Source organism: Mustelus asterias, chromosome 7 (genome assembly GCF_964213995.1).
Source record: "Mustelus asterias chromosome 7, sMusAst1.hap1.1, whole genome shotgun sequence".
In the NCBI taxonomy this organism is placed as follows: Eukaryota; Metazoa; Chordata; class Chondrichthyes; order Carcharhiniformes; family Triakidae; genus Mustelus; species Mustelus asterias.
The window spans coordinates 85,828,391-85,834,643 of NC_135807.1; positions in this window are offsets into that span (position 1 = coordinate 85,828,391).

The window sequence follows — 6,253 nt, forward strand, 5'->3', positions numbered from 1 at the left end:
CCCCCCCCCACCCCCCCACCCCCCCCCCTCCCACACCACCCCCCTCCCCAACCCTCACCACCCCCCCCACCACACCCCCCCCCACCCTCCCCCACCCCCCCCCCCCCCCTCCTCCCACCCTCCCCTCCCCTCCCTCACACCCCCCTCCCCTCCTCACACCCCCCCCTTCCCCTCCCACCCCCCCCTCCCCTCCTCACACCCCACACTCCCCCCTACACCCCCCCCTTCCATCCCCCACACCCCCCCCCCCTTCCCCTCCCTCACCCCCCCCCCCCCCCCCTCCCCCCCCCCCCTCCTCCTCCCCCTCCCTCACACCCCCCTCCCCTCCCTCACACCGACACCCCCCTTCCCCTCCCTCACACCCCCCTTCCCTCCCTCACCCCCCCCTTCCCCTCCCTCACACCCCCCCTCCCCTCCCTCACACCCCCCCTCCCCTCCCTCACACCCCCCCTCCCCTCCCTCACACCCCCCCTCCCCTCCCTCACCCCCCCTCCCCTCCCTCACACCCCCCCTCCCCTCCCTCACACCCCCCTCCCCTCCCTCACACCCCCCCTCCCCTCCCTCACACCCCCCCTCCCCCCTCTCCCCCTCCCTCCTCACACCCCCCTCCCCCTCCCTCACACCCCCCTTCCCCTCCCTCCACACCCCCCTTCCCCTCCCTCACACCCCCCCTTCCCCTCCCTCACACCCCCCCTTCCCCTCCCTCACACCTCCCCTCCCTCACACCCCCCCTTCCCCTCCCTCACACCCCCCCTTCCCCTCCCTCACACCCCCCCTTCCCCTCCCTCACACCCCCCCTTCCCCTCCCTCACACCCCCCCTTCCCCTCCCTCACACCCCCCTTCCCCTCCCTCACACCCCCCCTTCCCCTCCCTCACACCCCCCCTTCCCCTCCCTCACACCCCCCTTCCCCCCCTCACACCCCCCTTCCCCCCTCACACCCCCCTTCCCCCCCCTCACACCCCCCCTCCCCCCCTCACACCCCCCTCACACCCCCCCTCACCCCCCCTCACACCCCCCCTTCCCCCCCCCTTCCCCCCCTCCCCCCCCCTTCCCCCCCCTCCCCCCCCTCCCCCCCCCTTCCCCCCCCTCCCCCCCCTTCCCCCCCTCCCCCCCTCCCCCCCCTCCCCCCCCCTCACACCCCCTCCCCCCCCCTCACACCCCCCCTTCCCCCCTCCCTCACACCCCCCTCCCCCCCCTCCCCCCCCCTCTTCCCCCCCTCCCCCCCCCTCTTCCCCCCCTCCCCCCCCTCTTCCCCCCCTCTTCCCCCCCTCCCCCCCCCTTACCCCCCCCCTCCTGGGTTGTCAGGATGCTAAATCCCAAGATATTCATCCCAGAATATTGGACGTATCCATGGAAATAGGGGATGTATTGGTGATCATCTAATTTATCTTCCAAAATTGTGTAGATTCTGGAATGTGTTCCGCAGATTGAACGGTAGCAAATATCACTCAATTATTGGGGCTGGGAGGGAAAGAGAAAACGGGGAACTACAGACCTTATATTGGGAGTAGAAAAAGTGCTCGAATCTCCAAAGATGTGCGGGTTATTGTGGATTGGCCAGGCTAAATTGCCTCTTTGTGTCGGAGGATTAGCAGGGTAAATATTTGGGGTTACGGGGATAAGGCCTGGGTGGGATTGTTGTCGGTGCAGATTCGATGGGCTCAATGGCCTCCTTCACTGTAAGGATTCTGTGATATAAAAGATGTGATAAATGGACACTTAGATAATAATGATCTGACTGGGCATAGTCAGCATGGATTTATGAATAGGAAATCATGTTTGATGAACCTGTTGAAGTTTTTTGAGTATGTTACTAACAGAATTGATCAAGACAAATCAATGGACGTAGTATACTTCGATTTTCAGAAGACTTTTGATAATGTCCCCCACAGGAGGTTAGCTAGCAAAATTAAAGCACATGGGATGGCATGGATTAAGGATTGATTAACATGCAGAAAACAGAGAGTAGGAATAAACATTATTTTTGTGTTGGCAGGCTGTGACTAGTGGGATACTGCAAGGACCAGTACTTGGGGTCCAAGCTGTTCATAATATATATTACTGATTTAGATGTGGGGACTGAATAATATTTCCAAATTTGCAGATGATACAAAGCTAGGTGGGAATGTGTGCTGTGGGGAAGATGCAAAGTGTCTTCCAAATGATTTGCACAGTTTTAGTGGGCAAGAATATGTCAAATATAATATGTGGACAAATGTGAGGTTATCCACTTTGGTAGAAGGACAGATGCATAGAGTATGTTTTAAATTAGAAAGTGTAGATGTATAGAAAGACCTGTGTGTCCTCATCAATAAATCACTGAAGGCTAACATGCAGGGTCAGCAAGAAATTAGAAAGGCTAATGGTATTTTGGCCTTTATCGCAAGAGTACAGGAGTAGTGAAGTCTTGCTTCAATTGTATAGAATTATTGGACTGCACCTGGGGTACGTGTGCAGTTTTGACCCCCTTACCTTAGGAAGAATATTATTTATTGTCATAGAGGGAGTGCAACAAAGGTTCACCAGACTTGTTCCTGGAATGGCAGGACTTCCACAGAAGACTATGGCAGCTCAGTCATTGAATGTGTTGAAAGTAGAGATTGACAGATTTCTAAATACCAATGATGTGGCGATAGTGTGGGAAAAGGCATTGAAGTGGATGATCAGCCATGGCCATATTGAATGGCAGAGCAAGCTTGATGGGCTAAATGGCCTACTCCTGCTCATATGTTCCTATGTAAGCACTTTAAAAATAAGCTTTAAAATTTCAACTACATCTGTGACAACACTTAGTCCAGCTTGCAAAGATTTGCATGTTTGGATTTATAACTAAGTTTTGTTCAAACAAATTTCAGTTTTGTTTTAGAATTAATATGCGTGTTTCAAGTTACTTTTTTAGCAAACGTATCAATCTTTCTATTGTGCTTGCTGGATAGTGGTAACAAGATATGAATTGCTTACTGTAACTTATCATGTAATCCGTGGCCATCCACAGTAATTACAAAATCCGCTTTGGTGGAAAAGATTAATGAAATATTCGGCACTTACACCCAGTGTCCCACCCCTTCTGCACATTGCACTCGAGGTGACTGTGATGGGGAAGAGACTGTCATCCACCTCCTTGTAGAATATGCCTTTGCAAAGAGGTTCTGCAGAGAGACGAGGTGGTTTTTGTCAAGATTGATCCCAAGCAGCTCCGTGACGCAGGTCTCTGCTCTGCTGTTCCCAGGGAAGCAAACTGAGACAAACATCAGCTGTTGCTGGAGGATCATCAACTTGGTGAAAGAGCACTTTGGTCTGCCTGAAACTTGTTGGTCTTTCAGTGCAGAGTTGTCCCCAACCAAGTGTTGCACACTGGCACATTCCAGAGCCCAGGACTATATGCTGAGGGACACACTAAAGCTTGGGGCAGTCACCTCAGAGGTGCAGTAGGGGAAGGTCACTGTTTAAGATCTTTCAGCCGTAGTGAACTGAGGGGAGGGGAATTATATAGAAACCCCCAGGCTTTATGACTTACATTGACTGTGTACGGTGAATATTACAATTGTATTGAAGTATTAGAGTGCAACTTGATCTATGTAGACAAGTTAAATACCATTTGTAATGAGCATTTTGAAATGTCTGTAACATTTCTTTGAAGCAATTCAAAGTGCGACATGATTTATGTAGAAAACCTGAATATTATTGCACTTTGTGTGATGGCCACTTTGAAATGTTTGCAATGTTCTTTCAGATATTTTATGAATAAAGTATATTTTTGCAAAATAAATCAAGTATTCCACAAATAAGGGATGCACTTGCAGTGTTTTGCTCCTGTCAGGAAACCTTCAGCACCGAGTAGAGCCCAGGATTTAAGCATCAGTTCTCTGATTTTTTTAAAATAACGTTAAGAAAATCTTGGGAACGAGCAGCTGTTATTTCTGGTATGAGCTCCCAACAGGAAAATAATTTTATAAATTGATACTTGAAATGCGAGCATTATTGCTTTAACTATCTTGTCTTCTCTGGTATTGTTCTCATACGTGGGGACACAACTGTGATGTTTAGATACTATGCAAAGCTGTGTTTAAATTGCTTTGGCTCTCTAGATTTGCCTTTTCCCTTAAGACTACTGCTCACGTGATCCCTGTGGGGCACTGATATAAATAAGTATATCTTATGCAATTTAGAAATTAATTAATGAGGGAATGATGGGCAGCTGTTTATAAATCCCCAGTTCCTCGGGATTGGCCCAAGATCAGAAAACCCAGCAGGAAATAGCTTTTAAAAAGGAAAATATTTTTCACCGTAAATAGCGATGGGAACTTTCGTGGGCATTTGCACCCTATGGATTGTGGTGGAGTATGTCAAAATTTGGGTGGTGATATCATTATCATCTGATCAAGGTTTCTCCTGTCATCGCCTAACCCGTCTCCATCCAGCATGTATAAAAGGCTGCAAGGAGGGTGTGGTGCTGGGATCCTGGCAAATCTTTCTCCTCTCTGTCACAGTTACAATCACTTCACTTCAGGGCAACTGTGTGGAAGATAGCCGTAGGCCTTCGAAAATAGCAGTCAATAAGCAAATGAAGGGCATCGAATCTCTCCTGGTGCCCCAACACCTTCCTTATAAAGGCCTCAGTCTCCAAGTGGCTGGCCTCATCCTGATTTTCAGGGCGCTTCTGCCCTTATCAGATCTTTGGTTGCTGCAGCAACATGACAGCTGCAACGTGATTGGTGGTTCTAGGCTGGCACTGATGGGTTTCTACTTGAATGAAGATTGGAGTCTCACCAAGAACTCAGTGTGTGTGTCGATTCCCAATACAAAAAAGGGTCAGAATTATCTGGGTGGAAATACTACAATTCCTCTGTGACAGATGTCAATTACATTGAACAATGGGCTCAGTAATGATATAATTAAATCAAAAAATAAACAAGAATGAACCAATCCAACTCAAAGTGAATAAAGCCCCTAATTGCATCCATGCATTTTAAAAGAATCTAGGCCAGAGAATGTAACTCTTACATTTAAATGGGGACAAAGCATGCCCAGGGAATTATAGACTATTCAGCTTAACATCAGTGGTAAGAAAATAATGGAATCCTTGCAAAAGGAGAGAATAAAAGAACATCCAAACAAAAGTATAACGATGAATAGTCAGCATTGATTTCGAAAGGGAAAATCATACCTGAAGAATCTAATTGTCTGCTCTCCCTGTTCAATTCAATGGTAATGCAGTAGATTAAGCATAGCCAATCCACCTACCCACCTATGCTTAATTGCTCCTTAGTGCCAGGGGACTAGTTAGAGTAAATGCATGGGGTTATGGGAATAGGGCCTGGGTGGGATTGTGGTCGGTGCAGACTCGATGGGCTGAATGGCCTCCTTCTGCACTGGAGGGATTCTATGATTCTGTGTAATTTATCTTGATTATAGATATAATAGGCCAGTGACTGAAGGTAGAGAATATGGGGCAGAATTTTACGGTGCCCGGGTGGGTGCGAGCCTGGCCCAGAAGTCCATGAAATTGCATGAGAAGACGTTGGGCTTGCATCCCGATCTCATTGCACACTCGTGCCATATTTCCATTGGCGAGTGCAAGCGTGAATCGGTTGCGTGCCCGCCAACAATTAGGAAAATAATTGAGGAGATTAAAACTCTGACTTGGATTCTACATTACCCGTGCAATTTTTAGGTTGGCGCACAGGCAACACAAGCAGACTGCTTTGTCAACCAAGGGCGAGATAAAAGGAAGCAGCAGCAAAAGCAGGCTGAGTTGGGAGGAGTTACTGAGTGTTTGGTGAGGGCTTAAACTAGAGTTTTGTGAACATTTTTCACTACTTTCTTTGGAGGTTTGTGCATCTTTTCAGGATATTTCCGTCTTGTGACATATTTCTGAGATTTCCAACTCTTTGGTATCTGCAGTGCACGGGTCAGCCCCATTTCCATCTCTGCTGATGAATCTTATCTATTCAGCAGGAAGCACTTTACCTGAGGAGGAAGACAGGAGCTAAAGAAAGAGGAGGCCATGTGGTCGCAAGCCTCATCTCAGAGGAGAGGCGCAAGCGCAGGGTATTCAGGACCAGCAGAAAAGGCAAGGATCCCTGCAGAAACACCACTATTCTGTTGCCAGGGTGTACAGGCAGCGATTCAACAGCTAGACATGACAGAGATCCAGTCCCACAGGAGGCTCTGATTTTCAAGGGAAGCCGTCACAACCATGATTGGGCTAGAGATAGCCTCCAATGAGTGGACACCCTATACCCATGGCT